Source organism: Opisthocomus hoazin, chromosome 2 (genome assembly GCF_030867145.1).
Source record: "Opisthocomus hoazin isolate bOpiHoa1 chromosome 2, bOpiHoa1.hap1, whole genome shotgun sequence".
NCBI classification, from domain to species: Eukaryota; Metazoa; Chordata; class Aves; order Opisthocomiformes; family Opisthocomidae; genus Opisthocomus; species Opisthocomus hoazin.
In genome coordinates, this window is record NC_134415.1 from 92,539,843 (window position 1) to 92,559,191 (window position 19,349).

Genomic DNA, 19,349 nt, shown 5'->3' on the forward strand with positions numbered 1-19,349 from the left:
GAAAATGTCTGTAATGAAGGAAAATTAAACTGATGTTTGTAAGCATTTAATTTAATGAAAAATAGTTCTACAAAGTAAAAACAAGATTCTAACATTATGTAAGTGTTGATGTTTCATAACATATAGGAAAGGCAACTGACAATGGTTAGGTTGGCAGTGTGGTAGGACTACAGCCTGACATGTTGGCTCACTTGTACTTCATGTCATCTTGTCTATACTTGTTTAAAATCTTTGGCTTTTTGGAATTGTTTTTTGTGTGTAGCTCTGTAAGCTCATAGTCCCTGATCAGACCATCATAATACTCCAGAAACATGTAATAGTAACACACAGGACATGTAGCAAAGGCACAGTGAGACAGGTTCCCAACATGACAGCTGAAAGCATCTCCTGGCTTCAGAGAAGGAGGGCAGAGTTTGGCCTCCTGAGACTCTGCTGACTCTCCCAGCAGACCTATACAGAGACCTGGTTTGTGCCACACAGCATCCGTCATGGTATCTGTGCACTGCATCCCTATGCACCCATTAATCCTCCACTTTGCGGTTTCTGAACATTTCCAGTAGCCTTAAGGTCAAATGAACACAGCCCGGTACTCAGGTTGGTGGCAGCCAGAAGTGTTTTAACAGCTGGATGATCTCTTCAGATGTGTTGCTCTGGGGTAGCTAGAAAAGTTGCTGGGGCTCTCCACAGTAACTCACAGCAGTAGAGTGCCCTTTTCTGACTTTCTTTCCTTAGGGTCAATGTCTTGTCAGAGACTTCCTCACACCGGACCTCGACCCTAGTCCCACTTCTCAAGTATTCATGTTTCAAATTATAGGAACATTTTTACTATAGCCACATCATTCTTCCTTTCTCCATTCCCTCTACATCGTCAGTACTTATAGCCTTCCTTTGCAATGTCACTGAATATGGCCAGAGTCCCATAAAAGAATACTACAGGGCACGTTCTTCCATTAATAATTGCAGTGCAAAGCTCCTATTAAAATTAATGGGCACTCCATGTGCACTGGAGTGTAAAAATATCCCCCCTATTCTCATATGCTATTTTAGTCTTTCTTTCTAACCAATGTTTCCACTTCCATTACACCTAATGAATGCTGTGGGAATACAGTTCTCCCCCTGAGGTTAGTGGCATCAAAGTTGTTCCTCAGTTTAAGATTCACACTGCCCAGCCAGAGTGTCTTCAAAATGGAACCAGGTACATGTTCAGCAGCTCTTGTGAGACCGTGTTTTAGCATTTTCCAAGAGTGATAATATATGATAATAATACTCAATCTTTTTAGAAACCAACCCAAATGCAAAGGTAGTGACATCAGGGATTATGCTATTCCTGAAAGGTAACTATCAAGGATGAATTGCCTTTCCAGTCTTGGTCTTTGCCTCTTTTGAAGTCCAGCCTACTTTTTGGCGGAACGAGGACAGCTTTTTAAGGTTGGCCTCTCAGCTGCAAGTTACTTTTCTGCTAATCTGGTAAACAAACTGCTAGTTCTCTTCTTGCACTTCCAGAACAGTTCTCTGTGCCCTGCTTGGAAATAGCAGCAGTCAATACATTTTATAGACAGTATGATTCCATCTTCCTCTCTGGAGATATTCAAGACCCGCCTAGACGCGGTCCTGTGCAACCTGCTGTAGGTGACCCTGTTTCGGCAGGGGATTGGACTAGATGACCCACAGAGGTCCCTTCCAACCCCGAACATTCCGTGATTCTGTGATTCTGTGACATAAACAAAGAAAACAAGAAGAAAATAAAGTTAATTTTAATTTTGCTTGTGGATCTTTAAAGCTAGCAAGTTTTATAAAGCTTCCAAAACCTGGGGAGAAAATATCGCATAAATATTTCTTTTAAAATGGGATTAAAATTTAGTCATCCTCAAAACATTTCACATGGGCATCCACAGCCTTAACACAGCCCATTTAGCAGAGAAAACCCCATGCTTCAAAAAATCTTTGAAAAAGATTTTCCTTAATTATTGAAGAGAGCACATTACAAACACTCCCATACCTCTGCATTTATTAGTGTGGAAGACATGAAACTTCTTGTGTGATCTCCCCTGCTCTGAATTGTCCGAAGGCAGCTGTGGCCACAGTGAGGACTTGGGGAGAGCTGCTCCCAGGAGAGCCTGCAAACCCATGCTGCAGACCTAGGAGGCTGTGGCTGCTGGTGCAGTGAGAGTTAACGCAGAGTGGCACTGGCTTTGCCCTTGTGCTGGCTGCCGGTGAAATGTCGGAAAATTGAAAGCAGGGAAGGAATCACAGGAGCACTGTTAGAGCTGTTTTCTGGCCTCTTGTAGAAGGATGAATTTCACCTGTCCCGTGGCTGCAGCATGGTGGAGCCGTGGGCATGCACAGGCAGAGCACCTGGCGTGATTCCCTGTGTGTTCCCAGCTACTTGTCTGTGCAGGGGAGGCAATGAGTTGATCTGGGACAATGGACCAACGTGAGGCAGCATGGCTGTCTGAACTCCCAACCCCTTCACAACAGTAACCCAGTAATGATCAGGAGCTCTTCTGGTGGGACTTTCGGACAGCCCCGAAGACCCCGCAGGCAGCTCTGTCTGTGCCTAGACCAGTGGGTAGGCTGGGTACCCAAAACTGCGCTCTGCTAGGTGCAGCTTACCTCTAAAAATTACGTTGAAACTTTCTTTTTATTTTCAGCATATAAAACCAAACTGCTCCCAACTGATCAGAGTTCCCTGTTAAACTCAGGATCAGCAGTACCACTTCTGGACTGGAATTTCCTACCCAAACCGTGTTTCTTGCTTCCACCTGTGCCTAAGCTCTCCTAAAGGAAATAACTCCTTAGTTGCTTAATTGAGCTCTGAGTTTAGGAAGGCATTACCCATTTAGAAAGCCTCCAGTGAATTCCCATTTGTGCTAAATTGACAGGTGACTCATCACCACCTTTTAAAGACAAAAAATCCTATAACAGTACTACAGTAATAGCTTCAACAAATTAAAGTGAACAGTATCAGGTAAAACAGCCATTCAGTGATGAAATGGCATTTCCCAAAAGACAATTTTTGGGCACCACACAATAGCCTATTTCTATGAGGGTCCATCTTCTGTGAGAAGCTGCTGAAAGCAGCTCCCATGTCCAATAGAACATATGCCAGCCAGCTCCAAGACTGACCCGCTGCTGGCCAAGGCCGAGCCCATCAGCGATAGTGGTAGTGCGTCTGTGATAATATGAATTTAAGAAGGGGGAAAAACTGCACAACAGCAGCTGGAAGAGAGAAGAGAGAATATGTGAGAGAAATGATTCTGCAGACACCTAGGTCAGTGAAGAATGAGGGGGAGCAGGTGCTCCAGGCACCGGAGCAGAGATTCCCCTGCAGCCTGTGGAGAACACCATGGTGAGGCAGGACCCTGCCTGCAGCCCCCATGGATGTCCACAGCAGAGCAGATCTCCACCTGCAGCCCGTGGAGGACCCCACGCTGGAGCAGGTGGATGCCCAAAGGAGGCTGTGATCCCATGGGGAGCCCATGCTGGATCAGGTTGCTGGCGGAACTAGCGGACCCGTGAAGAGAGGAGCCCACACTGCAGCAGGTTTGCTGGCAGAGTTTGTGATCCCATGGGGGATCCACACTGGAGCAGCCTGTTCCTGAAGGACTGCATCCTGTGGGAGGGACCCACGCTGCAGCAGCATGTGAAGAACTGCAGCCCATGGGAAGGATTCATATTGGAGGAGTCTGTGGAGAACCATCTCCCGTGGGAGGGACCCCACGTTGGAGCAAGGGAAGAGCATGAGGAGTCCTCCCTCTAAGGAGAAAGTAGCAGCAGAGACAACATGTGATGAACTGATCACAACCCCCATTCCTCATTGCCCCTTGTGCTGCTTGGGAGGAGGAGGCAGAGAAACAGGGAGTGAAGTTGAGCCCAGGAAGAAGGGAGGGGTGAGGGGAAGGAGTTTCAAGATTTGGTTTTATTTCTTATTAACCTACTCTGATTTGATTGGCAATAAATTAAATTAATTTCTCTCAGTCAAGTCTATTTTACCTGTGATGGTAAAGAGTGAGTGATCTCCCTGTCCTTATTTCGACCCATAAGTCTCTCATCATATTTTTATCCCCCTGTCCCTTGAGAAGGGGGAGAGATAGAGCAGCTTAGTGGGCACCTGGAGTCCAGCCAGAGTCAACCCACCACAGGTGTTAACCAGGGTATCAAAAGCAAACAGGAAACCCATCCTGCCTGAACTGACCCCAAAAGAAATGAGTGGAGACATCATGGTTGCTTGGTCAACCATGTCATGGGGTCTCCCCTCCCTCCTGAAAGACTGTTTAAGAGATGCCTCTGAGCCAGAGAAGGATCTAGGTGACAGTCACCAAGCTGGGTATGAAAGCTTCAAGGTAGTCTATCAAATGAGACTTCGGTTCCTTTTGTTTGCCAAGTCCCAGATCTCATCTCCTTTTGGTTTCTGTTTCAAAAGGTGTATCTGACCAGCCCAGTAACAAATTCTTCTTACATGTCCTAGGGCTGACATGAGCTCTTTTGTGCTCGGAAGGGACAACTGGGCTTTTCTTCGTCCAGCAGTGAGTCTTCCTCTGGTGAGGGAAACTGTCCAATATGGAGATGCTTTTTTCTGTCTTTGGTGTTGATTTTCTTGTTCTGCTCTTTTTGTGAGCTTTTGTCTTGCTTTATCTTCAGAGAAACAGAACCTGTCACAAATGACATGAATAACAGTAGCTTCTGTGCATCTCAGCTGTTTCCCTTTATCCCCAAAGGAGCATTACCCCCTTCTTCGATAATATCTGAAAGATTGACAGTTTCAGTCTTTAAATCTTCTCTGTTTTGGTTGTTTGTTTTTTTTTTTTTTTTAAATACACCTCACCATATGGCAGACTTTATGGATGAGGATGTGATCTCATGTGAAATACAAACAGTATTTTGAGTACTGCCTAGTATTTATTCATCAATCAGTTCTTTTTCAGTGGCCTCTCCTAGTCATGTCACTTAGACTGAGTCTGAAGAGCACTCTGTTGCTCCAGTAGACAATAAACCAGTAGAAGATTTACCCATATGCAATTTCTTGAAAATTGAACAAGGAAATAACATTGTCTTGTGTTGTGCTTTGTTTAGAAATGGGCTAGTGCTGTTACATATTTGAAATAGATTCTTGAGCACTCAGGCAGGTGCAGGAGATCGGGAGAGCACCTGGTCAGGGGAGATAGCAGTAATTGGAATTGCATTTATTGAGTCCTCTGTGTGTTGCCTGACGGGAATGAATTTTGCCAAGAAGCACAGAGTCATTCACCTTTTTCACCAAGGCCAACTGCAGAAACATCAGCAGTAGTGGCATTGCACCTTTCTCTGTTCCTGAATGGCCACAGCGGTCGTTTTCTCTTTCAGATTATTAATTATCAGTTGCCATTTCAGTCATGCTGGGTAGGAAGCTGCAGCTGTAATTAGTGGCAAATTTTTCATTAACAAGTTAAGTGCTTCTTATTAACAGCTGTTTGAGAAATAAGCCAAGATTGTTTAATGGGTCCCTTGGATCTATAATATATTAGACTTACATTCTCTGTCTTATTGTGAATGCTGCTGTCACATCTACGCACATGTCTACAACGCTGTATCTCCATAAAAAGTGTAAGGTCTTGTTATATATATCGGCATTAAAAGGAGGATTTATAAGTGTTTGATTCATATGAATCATCCCATAGATAATTTAATTATTGAGCTCCTATATGTTAGTACTGGGACCTTAGGAACAGTTTAACCTAAAAAATATTTATGAAGACTTGGGGGAAGAATAAATACAGAAATCAGGCAGTGCTTTAGCATAGAAATACATCATTTGTCACTGAGGAATTAATGTAATTTAACTTTCTTATTAATAATTGTATTTATACAATCTAAAAAAATCAGAAAAGTATTTTGCTGCAGATAATTATTAGATTATATTTTTCTCTTCCATACAGTACATAATGTCACGTTGCATGTTTGGGGTGTCAGCACAGTCCAAGGATCATTCCTGACAGGAAGGTTAGGTGCACCCACCTGGTTCGGAGGTGACAGCATAGATGTAGGCCACACTATGCCAGAGGGCATGAAGAATTAGAAAAAGGCACGCTGCATTTGGTAGCAAAAATATAGCTTTACTTTCCAAGTCTAAGTCTATTTCCTAGTCATTATTTTTATTAATAGGCTTACTTTGAGAATTTTCGAAAGCTATACCAATGTTTTCTATGTACTTGAAAAACAACTGGCAAACCCATTGCTATACCCAGAAACTACTTCTGCTTTGCTAATGGAAGTTCGAGACCTTAAAGTTGTTGCACGGATCATCTCGCTCTCTTAAAGAAAGGCTGATGAGTAACTACAAGTTTCGCATTATCCATTTGAACACTGAGATATTTAAAATGTCTGCCTGAGAAATATCTGTTCAACTTATGTATGTGCTATACAATTCAAGACAGCTCAATGTCCCCTTTACTCATGCAAGCACCACTTTCTCCTTTAGTTGAAGACATGTATGTTTCCAACAGGAAGTGAACAGCCACTTCTGGAAAACCCTGTCTTCTCATGCCTCACAGAGAATGGAAAAAATTCACCCTCATGTCTCATGTTTGTAAGTACCGATATGTGGGAGACAAAACCATGGCACACCATTCTTCCAGCCCGTATTTTAGTGTCCATAAATGCTAATCAACATTAGCATTTAGCATATGTTAGCTCTTTACAGAGCTAATATACTAGATTAATACACTAGTTACGGCCAATCGTTCTGTGTGAAAAAGGTGGCTAAATGGATATCAAGATGAGCAGCACCGAAAAAAAGGAGAAAGTGTTATCCTTTCAAGATGGCTTTGAATTGGTAAGAACCCCCTGACTCCTGTGCTGGCCCAGTCTCCCCTCCAGATGATCTGACCTTTCAGACAGTCTTGTGCTTCTTCATTCTTCCCAGTCTCCTCTTCTGCTCCTGCCCAGAGTCTCCACTCTCCTCACACCCACACAGTTATGAATGTGAAACACACTGTTGCCTCTCTCTGAAAACTGAATACTCCTTCCTAGTGCTGCTAAGGCCCTAACTTAACTCCAAAACCCATGACAGCATGCTAGTAGATAATATCCATTATTTTTATATCCGTGCCTTAGGGGCATTCTTTGTCTTGAACAGGACATTTTTCTGATGATCTGGCTAGAAGTTATTCTAATTGTGAACAAGTTTTGACAAGTGTCATCCTCTCAATTCAGTAAATCAAATCAGCCTGTAAGGCAGTCACCTACTGCGTGGAAATATTGTTTGCAACTCCTCTTCATGCACCAATACCGCATTATTTGACATATTACTAATTGCAGGACCTGGAAGATACTATAGGGCCAATTGTGTTCAACAGGTCATGCTTGTCTGTTTTTATCAGTATCACAATTAAGGATGAGCAGACGTTTCCAACTAAAATAAAAATAGAGTGAGAACCTTGCCCTCTTCTCAGATGAAGCCTGTCTTGAGTTTTGGGAAGATTTAGCCAACCTTTTCTCATCCATTTTACAGTTTTGTTTTTCTGCATGCCCTCATTACGGGCAAGAAATGCAAGCAAAAATATTAAAACAATTCTCAGGTGATATAAGGGAAGTATTTGTAGGCTGGACATAAAAACACTAAAATAAATAGGAAAATGGAGCTTGTTCCTTGAAGATGTAAATAGGGTTAAATGGCTGGCTGACAGAAGTAGAGACCTTGTGCTATTCAATGGACACCACCTTAGGTTTTGGCTCCTTTTTTGTAGTTTTTGTTTTTGTAGCTTTTATTTAATCTTTTAAAATTCTTGCCTCTGTTGCTCTTTCCAGGGCTTCATAGTGCTTGTGGATACCATTCAAATATTGAGTTTCAGAGCTGTACAGCTTGTGTGCACAGCCCCAGCCCACCCCAAGCTCTGTGTATCTGCGTGCACAGCCCCTGCTTGCACCAGTCCTTTCCTGCTTCAGGTCACTGCTCTTTTAGCTCTGTGTGTGGTTTACCATTTTTCATCTTGCTTGCTTTAAGCAGCCTAATGTTTTTTCCCAGGTAAATTTCTTTTGGTTTAATATTTATGCTCTTATTTTGCTAATCCTTATTATATTATCATCTGAGCATAACATGGTTTTGCTATCTTCTCATCTTAGCACTACCTATGCATGTAATGCATTTTCTACATCACCAACAAAAATTCTTCAGGAGGGACTGGTAATATTTATAGAGGTGACTAGGAAGAGAAACAGACTTTCTGACTAGCTTTAAACTCCTACGTTTTCTTTCTCAAATCCATCTCTGATCCCATTAGATTTGAAATATGATTATTAAGCCTATAGGTTCAAAGATGTCTCCAGAGATTTTCTTTGGGTTTGCTCTCTTAAGAGGATCAAAATCTAGACTTTTAAAGGACTCATGCTTTCTTGGAAATATTGTTGTATTCAACAGTGATTTTTTTCTGTATCTCATCACACAGCTACTGACATTTTATCATGAAAACTATTTGTTATCCCTTGTAACAATTCTTTAATCTCTTTGTAACAGATTTTTTCATCTGCTAGACAATCCTGATGTAATTTTTTTTGTAGATTTCATACCACTTTTTCACATGTTTTGCAAATCATAATAACCCACCTACCTTATTCCTATTCTCCTTTTATTTTCACAGTTTCATTAAGTACGACAGTCAGAATTCTGGCATTATTTATTCCTTATAAATTCACTCAAATTTTTATCACAGATCACGTTATCTTCAGTATAGCTAACTGTGTATTAAACTTGAAATGAAGATCTTGATTATGACTTCTGAAGTTCCATCATTGCTGACCTAGTGGATAATAAAAAGTTTTCAAATTGGAAAAATCTACACTTCACATGCATGTATGTACCAGATGCTATTATTTTGGTACTAATAATTTGAGCCTGCTAAAATGATGAGAAATTGATTGTTTCTCACGTTTTGTGATTTTGAAGGTTTTGCGCAATGCTTTTCAAAAGCCGCAACAGGAAGAACCAAGCAAACAGTGAAGTTATGTGAAGCAGGAGACGCAAATTAAGTGTTAATTTCTACTGGATGGGAAGCTGCTCTCTCTTTACTATATAGTGCTCTTGTGCTGGGTCAGAGGGACTAAGAAGATAGGCATTCATAAGGAAAGGATAACTAACGCAGGGTATTCCAACACAGGAAGGGAGAGGAAAGGAAATTAGAGCCCCCAGGTCTGCATCTGCTGTCTGATTCCCTTTACCCTCAAAAAAGAGCAGACACCTATAACAAGGGGAAGATTGTGATGAAGCTTGAAGTGGCCAATTTTTAACGGCTTATCCTACAGGGTTCTTATATTTCCTCATCCCTTTTTCTTCGTGTTTGTGTTTTTCTTCATTAATTGTTTTCAATATTCCAATTAAACGTCTAGCATTTTCCCACGGCAGAGTAAACTCATTATTTTGCACCTTTAAACATAATTTGCAAATAAAGTGTTGTATATGTAATCTGATAAGCACATTCCTCAGATGTCAACTGGTCAGCCAGTGTCAGCTGGGGAACTCCTGGGCCAGTTTTTGGTGCAGGATACAGCCATTCTCTGGAGCAGGGCATATCTTTGACACCGTTCATCAAACACAGAGTGCTAGGACCCAGTTAGGGGGCTTTAACTAGCACTGCTTTGGCACAAAGAGTAATGGGTATGAAATTTCACTTGACTCAGTGTCCTGGTTTCAGCTGGGATAGAGATAATTTTCCTCCCAGTAGCTGCTGTGTTTTGGATTTAGTAGGAGAAGAATGTTGATAATGCTGAAATTTTCAGCTGTTGCTAAGAAATCAAGGACTTTTTCCAGTCTCCCATGTTCAGCTGACAAGCAGGTGTGCAGGAGCTGGGAGGGAGCACAGCCAGGCAGCTAGCTCAAGCTGGGCAATGGAAATATTCCATACCGTAGATGTCATGCTCAGTTTATAAGTGGAGGTTTGCTGCGGGGACAGGAGTCTTCTTTTCCATGAGTTCAAATCCTGTCTTGTCCAGAAGTTACAACTTTTAAAGGATTTTGGCCTTTTTTTGGTGCAGTTCCATGAAATTCATGAAATCTGCAAGTTTCAAGATCCATGATAACTGCTTGGGGACTGGCTATGCAATTGGTCAACGGGTGGTGAGAAAAAAATTTGTTGTTTGTTTTACATATGCATTATTATTATTATTGGTTATTAGTGGTAGTATTCTTGTTAGCAAGAGTATTAGTATTTCCTTTGTTAACTTATTAAACTGTCTTTATTTCTACCCAAGAGTTTTGCCTTTTGTCCATTTCTCCTGCCCTTCCTGCTGGGGGGGGCAGGGGAGGGGTGAGCGAGTGGCTGTCTCGTTTGTAGTTGCAAGCTTTGGGTTAAACTATGACACTCAACTACAAACCTCTTGTCTCAGGGCTGTTGAAGGGATTTGCACAAGCAGGTGACAAGTTTGTGGCTTTTAATTGGAATTGTGCAACTATACAGAACTGCAAAACAGCCTCTGTGAGCCAGGCATTCACTTGATCTGCAGTAAGGGAGAGAGGACAAGCATTTACGTTGGTTCAGTTCACTTTTAGCACAACAGAAACCATGAATTATGTTTTTCCAGGTCACTTTCTAAATATACACACTTCCCTCGTTACTCTCATGTGCATTCCCTGGAGGTTGTCTGCAAGCTACCCCCTCACTCCGTGATAGGGCAACAATGAGGGCCATGTGCTGTGGTAATATAAATAAAAGTATATCTCTCTCTATCCCTGTAGACTCCTAACCCAGATCCCATATCCTGCTTCCTCTACTGCAGTGATCCTATGCTTCTAATTCCCCAGCCTCCCAGATGCGGATGGGGACATACTTTTATAAAGTCTCTGCAGGTCATCTGAGTTGCTGGTCACACACATGCAAGGTAGATAAATATTTACCTTGTGGCATGGTACACAAAATGCAATAGCATAAATTCTTCAGTTTTAAGTCATTTTTATTTATTAATGCTCGTGGCATGACAAGGATACTACCTCAAGTGTTCCATATAACTGTATCCGCTTTACCCTGGACTAGCACATTTTATTCAAGGCCTGTTCTCACGCTGCACATAAATTCTGTCCCTCCCTTGCTGAAACAGATGTCCCACCACCTTTACTGGATCTCTCTCCCACATATTAGGCTAAGCATTTCTGACCCCCTTTGAAGAGGATCCAAAATTGCTAATAAATTCATGAGATGTTTTTGTCAGTGGTAGAAAGGATGCATGCTAAATTACTAATAGTTGTGAGCATGGGCTAAAAGGTGCATCCAACGCTTAATGAATAGGTGATTCCCACCACACAATCAAACATGTTCAGGAAAATAAAGTTCTGTGGTCATAGACAATTACAGATTAAGCTATCTTTGAGAAAGCACAGAGCTGCTTCTGCAGGTGTGTGACGTGAGTGGGAAGGTGTGAGGTCTTGGGAGGACTCCACAGCGCAGGCAGAGGTGGTGCAGAGCCAGTTGTACCCCACAGGTCAGACTGCCTCCGATTTACTCAGGGCTTGAAGCACATCTGGGAATATTTTTAGTTTCCATGTTGCTTGTGTTCAATGGATTGGTACAAAGAGATAGATGTTGAGTTCTCTCTTGTTTTAAACTGCGTGTTGCAAGTCAAAGCTTGCAGCAAAGCATCTTCAGTAAGAGATCCTGTTTTGCTCTGATTTCTTGAGTTTTGGCTTCACATATATTCCCTAATGGTGGGATGAAGGGCAAAATGTTGTGACTATGGCTGATAAAGCTGATAAGCAAGGTAGCATTAGAGTGCCTGGCTTGGGTGGGGATTTCAGCCGGGTGGCCAAGGCATGTGGGGGTCACTGTGGGCGTCCTGTCCCATGCCTCACCCAGGATCTGGTGCAGGCATGGCACCCTGTGCCAAGGCTGGGATGTTGCGATGCGTTGGGTGCCCAGGACAGCTCTCCACACCCTGGCCATGTTGCGAGCACGGACTGGATGTGCTCTGAAAGCCTGGGAACAGGTTGTTTCAGCAAGGAAGGGACAGAATTGACGTGCAGAGTGAGGACAGGCCTTGAATAAAATGTGCTAGTCCAGGGTAAAGCAGATACCATTATCAAGAGAAACTGCAAGGAATATGACAAGCTGAAAGGCTCTGCAAAGTCAGGAGTCCAAGCCTTAAAGATGGAGAGTGTTGGTAGAGACTGACTCTGGCATCGAGGAAAAAGGGACAAATAACTTCCCTGTTTAACATCACCAGGATAAACTCAAAGGACAGGAAAAGGTATTCCTGCACAAAACCCGTAACTGCATGATTTCCATGTTTGGGAAGGCAAATGGTAAAACCCCTGTCATCTCCAGACAAAACAGTATCTCCCATCATGACTTGTCCACCTATTTCACTGTGCCTATAGCATAAGTAAGTAAGATTTAAAATATAACAGAAAGTACATCTATCTTTAGGTTCTTTTTTCCTTTCCTTCTGCAAGCCATGCATTTCTAGAAACATTGCGTACAATATTCTCAGTTTGCATGGAAATCTTGGAAATTTTTTGCATTTGTATGCAAGGCTATGCAACTGGAGTTTGTGAGAGCAGTTCACAGCTGTAGTTTGGACTTTGGGTTTTCTCTTCTTCAGCTAAATTTGTAGGCTTACGGGACCTGAACCCCACAGAAAGGTCAGCTTATTTCCATGTGCAGCAGTGGACACAGTGACAGATGACTCGGATGAATCACTGCAGCAAGACCCATGAGCACTGCAAGCAGCAAGGGGGAGAGGCTACTGGCAGAGGGGACCTGGACCTGCTCAGGCATCCTGCTCTTCAGCTCCTCTCTCCGCTGTGACAGGCTCACCGAAAAATCTGATGGCCTTGTCAGCACGGCATCAACAGAAATGCGTGCTTGGTTTGGGGATATAAACAGTGCATATGTTTCTTTTTATTTTAAGAGCAGGGAAAAGGGCAGCCTTCCTGAGCCTCACCGTCCCTGGTATCCGCTTGACACCCCAAACTGCTGGGTCGGGAATCAGAATAAGTGACGACAATTGCATAAGCAGAACAAGGGGAACTATGAGTGTACAAAACAAAAGCTCTTCTTCTGAATGTTCAGACATTTTTAGTTTCACTGTCCCAGAAATGTCAGTGAATTAAAGGAAAGACTTCAGCCGTAGCTCGGCTCCGTTGTCATTTACATGTCAGGTTCTCACACTTTGCTAACTGAAGGCGATGGAGGTGGGTGTGAAACAAATTCTTGGCAAAAGCTTTCAAAAATGGGTGCCTAAAAAGTTAGACCTCCCACCTCTGCAGAAGCTGCTGGATGTTCAGAGCTTGGAAAAATTCAGCCACTCACGCACATCCAGATGTAGGCATTAGGTACCTTTTAAAAAGAAATAGCCTTATTCTCTGAGACTGATTCATCCAGTACCACCTGTAATCTGGTAGTGCCCCATTCTGCTGATTCTCCACAAAATCAAAGGCAGAGATTACTCAGAATCTCAGTGGCTGAATTTTTATCCAAAGGCCGGAATACTTTCCCTTGACTCAAGAGCTGGTGAGAACAAACACCACATTTTTTGCCAGCTGTCTGGTCCATCTGCACTAAGGTAACATCAGTAATGTCAGCAGGGAGAGCAAGATTTAGGAAAGCTAGAAAAGTGAGTTACTTCAGCCTGAGGCATTGATACTTCAAGTCAGGTCAAAGCCTGTTGAGAGGAGTTAACATATAGATCCTGCAAATCAGAAACCAGCATTTAATTACTTCTGAGCTTTGTTTCTGGTTCTTCCAGTACAACACTTTTTATAAGAGTTATATTAATGTTAAAATAAAAATACAAAACAAGAGACTTGAAAAGTGACGAGAAGCTTACATTCATTTCTGAGCTGAATGCTTCTCTTAGGGTTTTCTGTGCACAGAAGGCAGAAGATGCATTGCTCTTGATTTACTTGGCTGTAGTGGAAAGTTTCCCTGCAATTTTAATGACTTGCAAAACTTGAGATTAAGATTTAATGGATGGTTAGCAAAACACATTTTTGGGCTTGTAGCATGATTTCGTGCTATGATGCCTACATTGACTGGCTAGTTACAAACCTGTTTCAATTCTCTGCTACCAATATGTTTCTAATTAATGCAAGTACGGCTGAAATATTGAAAATGTCCTCCTTTATCAAAGAGATGTAGGACCTATAATTATTCTTCCTGTTTTCCCCCTTTCCCCCCCACTTCATTCTCAGAAAGGGATTTTGTGCTCTTTAATACCTCCGAAAACCTCACTCTTTCTGCAACTTAACAAACCTCCCTCCACTTCCTGAACATAGCCCTCACCCTGCACGTGGGTGATTTATTAGAGCGTTGAGTCCACAGAATTGCTCACGCAGAGCGCTAACACCATCATTCATTTTTTATTTAAAATGCTTTACAGGCAGTTTATTGCAGGATGACAACAGGGCACCTCTGCTTACAAGAGCTCAGGGCTCAGCTTGCTCAGACTTCCCACAGTGCCTGAGAAAACGCAATGGTCTTGATGGAGAGAGCCACTTTGCTTGACCAAGGGTGGGTTTGTGTCACTTCCCAGGGCCTTGATGTGGACTTGGACACCCAGTGCGTAGCTGAAAAGAGTGAGCAACTCAGACTACCAGACCGTGGCGCAGTCAAGAAGTAGCTTTGCATTGCCAAAGAGAGACACCTAACTGCTATCTGGCCCTGAAGAGCAAACCCACTTCAGGCAGCTCTGAGCAGTGGGCTTGAATTGTTCTCTGAAGCTTTGGATTGCTCTCTGCAGCTTTGAAGCCATGACAAGTTTCCAGAAAACCGCTGTTAAATATTTTTGTCATCATGCATTTCGAGCAGGGAACACAGGAATGGCTTTGTAAAGTGGTGAATTGGATGCTTCACGAACTCTGTCCTGTGTACGGTTAAGCTGCTGAAGCGTGTAAATGCTATTTATAGGGTAGTAGCATGACCTGAGCCTGAAAGTGCCCTGCCCTGAGAAAAAGGGTAAGACAGAGTTCTTGCTGCAGCCACATTACCAAAGGGCTGACAGTAGTTGTGCTGGAGGAAGAACCACTGAAGCTTCTAGTAGAAATGTTCACTGCTCTGCACGCTGCTATTAGGGGGACATGGCTAGGGGAAGAATCACAGGGTGGAAGACTTCAAAACATGTCCTAAATCACAGCTATGTTAGCTAGGGGACAAAGAAGGGAGAACAGCACCGTGCCACTGGCTTAAGTCCATGGTTCACATACATCTTCAGTGCTATGTGCTGTTCTGATCTGCCCAGGCTCAGGAGGGGTGCAGTGGTTCTGGAAGGGGCTGCGAGGAGGGCGATCAACACAGCTTCTGTCCGAAAAGCAGCGAAGTGAGCAAGAACTTGTCAACCTGGAAAACAGACAGATGAAGGACAATATGACAGAGGTCTGTAAAAATGCAAGAGGCTTGGTGGAGGATGAATGGATAGGGATGGACTGATTGTTTTCTGTTGCTATAAGGTATGGGGACGCATCAGATGAAGCTAGTAGGAGCTAGGAGCAAGACAAACAAACAAATTGGTTCTGTGTTAATTAAGCAGTAGAAGAAATATAGAGAATTTACGCTGTAAGTAGGACAAGATCAAGGAGGAGATACACCAAATACAACTAGTCTGGAAATTCTGGAACTTCAAGATATTGCAGACTGCGGGAGGCAGGGAGCCAAGGGAACTTATTGCATCTGCTTCTGTTTTTTAGTGCTCTTATATTCCAGGTATTTGTCTTTGCCCACTTCTTAGATACATGACATTGAATCCAGTGGGCTTTTTCTGACTGAGTAAAACTATTCCTATAGTCTACATCTATAAGAGAATCCCTAATTCTCATCAGAAATCTGATCCACAGCGAAAGAAATTAAATTGCAGGGACTGTCACCGTGTATTCAGCCAAAGCTTGTGTATCCTCATTGGTAAAGGCTGAAGCAACACTCATTGCTGTATGTACATGCAGAGTTACAGAGTGGAAGCATCATTTCTGTGCTGTGTGGTATATATACTTTACTGTATGTGACAATGACTGTTACTTGCTACCTGTCCTGTTTCTAACCTGACACTGTGAGTTCAGTGAGAAGTGATGAAGAAAAAAAGCCCTTTGGCTATTGTTACTTTTTAATGTTAGGAGTGTGCAGATGTGGCATGAGATGTGTTTTGTCAAGTTTGTAACAGTTAATAGAAAGCTAAAATAAACAGCCTCTGACGGTTCAATGTTCTTAAGCCAATGCTCAAACTGATTTACCATTGAAAAGAGATAAATGGCCAGTAGACATCTGGAACTTGGTTTTTCCATTCTGTTTCATGCAAGCCACCAGAATTTTTTGACTTGTAGTGTATATTCTGGCTTTGCATTACAGTGCGTGCAAACAGAACTGTCAACTTTACAACTTTACAATTAAATGAATACGGATTGAGGAATGCTTGGTGCCATTACTCAATATGACCATTTTGCTGGGTGTTCAGGATTGTAAAAAACTTCGAGTGAATCAACACTCTGTCATTCTGTTATCCATATCCATCACTCTACATCCTGGCAGAGGTAGCATTAGCTCTGCATTTAAATTACTGTGCAAAGCTATGAGTTGCATAAAAAAAAAGAAAAAAAAAAAAGGAAGGGTAGAAATCCTGTCGTTCCACTTATCAGCCAGACAGAACTGATTTAGGGTTATGCATTCCTGATCTCCTGTTTTGACAGCCTGTGGTTTCATATTTTCATTTGTAAAACCTCAGCATGAGTTACTTGATCTGTAAAGAAAAAAAACACAGCTCCTGCAGAAGTTTCTTGGAAGACCTTTATTTGGACTAGCTTAATGGTTTTCTGTTCAACAAATTCACCACTGCTCTGGGAGCCTCAGATTCAAGCATCTTTCTATTTTAAGTCACATTGTTCATTTTCACGTCCCTGTCACTTTAGACTTGAAAACTATTGGTCTTAGAAATGGAACTGAAGTTTTGGAAGAGTTGTCAGCATATGAATAAATGCCACCGAAACTGGAGTCTCCCATATGAGTGACGTTATGGGTCTTTACTTTTGGGTCGAGTGCAGTCACATTTACTTATCCATTGGCACTGAGGAGTGGTGGCAATGATCTCACACCTCCTAGTTGTGCAAAACATGACGTGTTCATCCCCTTTCTCCTGTGCCCATTTTGGTAATTACAGCAAGTCTGAGTGACAGTTCTCAGTTGCCACACTGGCTGCCATATTTTGACGGTGACCAAAAAAGGCAGAACAGGGCTGCAGCTGTAGTTCCTTAGATGCTTAATTCATGAAAGGTAGTATATATTTCCTAGTCTTATAGATCAGAGGGAACACTAATGTTCCTTGGATTATTTCCTTTGCCCCGCCATCAAATGTGCGTGCATCACTTGTAATCCCACCTGCCAAAGAGCTCCTGCCCCACTCTGTGTTTCTGAGGCAGAGCTGTTAGCGTGCATATCAACCCAGCATTTTCCAGCCTGCCTACCAAAAATGTGTACATACCATGCCTACTATTTCAGAAAGCTTTGCCAACGACGGCAGGTGAAGACAAGAAGCCAGGCACACACCTTCATGGTGCAGGGCGTTCCCTAACAAGTATCTGATATGCAAACACATCAAAATGGGAAAAGGGAATCAGGTGGATAATGAGATTTAGGGAAACTACTATGTAGGAGATGTTGCCTTTCTGGAGGTGTTGCAATGGAATCAAGTGTTCGGGTTACCTGCTGTTGATAGAGAGATGAAGTTCTTACGCCAGAAAGAGACTGAAAAAAGTAAAATGCTTCCAAACAGCCTGAGAGATCTTGGAGAGTAATATCAATACATACCCTGCAAGGAGCTCTTTCATAATGGGAGAGACACAGAAACTCTGAACCTTTACAGGAAAGTCCACTCCCCTTTGCAAAACTGCCATTGTAATAGTACTGATGCGACCGTGGTTAGGTTCAGCCTGGTGTCAGGAGAGCATCTGCACAGCAGCTTGCTTTTTTGAAATTAGCACCAAGGAGACAGAGAGGAAGGTGAGTAAGAAAGTATTTACCTTTACCAGTGTTTTTCTTTCCTTTGCAAAGGAAAATTCAGTGTTGCAGAATGTATCAAACTTATCAGAAAGAAATGTTTCCCTGCACCCCTCTCCTCCACATTCTGCAATCATACAGTGTTATAGGATGGCAGAAATAGCCCTAGAACAACTCCTTGTTTTTCCTTGTCATTTGGTGTGTGCCTACTCTATGTCCTACTCAAGTTGACTAATCATACAAACAATCTTGTGGCCTTTTGAAAATGGAAACAAAGTAAAGATTAAAAAGGTTAAAATCTGCATCCACACAAATATCACCTGCACCTCAGGGAATGGAGTGGCTCGAGTGTCACAGCAGTAACTCAAACCAAATTAGGAAAGTGTGGCTGCTGCTCCCCTTGTCATATGAGGCTCTGCTCCTCCCATGGGCTTCCCCAACCCCTCTCTAGGACATGTTCATCTTACAGAATCAGTCCCACAGTGATGATCAGGATATAGAATGAAGGAAGCAAATGTTCTTTGCTTTCCCTTCTCTCTAGCGTATCTGCCCACAGATGGTACCTGGCTTAGGGCACTGACTACAGGAGTAGTCTCCTGATTTTGAGCCACCGATGGAACTATCTATGACTGAGCAAGGTACACCTAAAATACTGTCCCCAGTATGAATTGTTGTCTCCAAGCTGCATATCTGTAGGCGTACTTTAATTATGTTTCTTAAAATTCTGTACTTTAGGCTGACTAGTCTCAGCAAATTGTGTCATTTTTTAATAATAATAAGCCAGGGGAATAAAGGGAAAATACTATTATCATTAAGACTTACTGAAGCTGGTGGATTTACTTGGCGTGTTTCATTTAAAATAAAGCTAACTAATTCACTAAGCTCATTTATGAAAGCCAGTGGCTGAATCACCGTAGTCTCCGATACACAAACACGTGTCTGCAGGAACAGCCTCTGTGTTGTTGTGACCATCCTCTGTGGTACAGGAGGAGATGCTGTGCAAGCTGAGCAACCAGGCAAGCTACAGCTTCTTCAGCTGCCCCTAGAAATCTGTGCTTGGTTACTTTTGCCCAGACAAAGGCAAATATGACACTGCACAGGAATTTCAGACTGTTTGGAGAGAAGGCTGTTTCTGGGTATGGGTTCCAACAGGAGCACTGGAAGCTTGAACAGCATTGATGCTGAGAGCAAAAAACATCAAAGAAGATGATGCAGAGGTTTCTCCAAGACAAGTCCTGGACCTGGGATCAGTCCAGAATGTCACAGTCTAAGCAAAAATATGATCGAAATTGTTACAAAATCACAGTGCACCAGGCATCCTGAGCACTAAAATAGGCAGAGGAAAAGCTGCAGTCATTAAAGAGTGTATGCTTAATAGAAGAAAACAGGGAAGGAATCAATGTTACCCAGTCA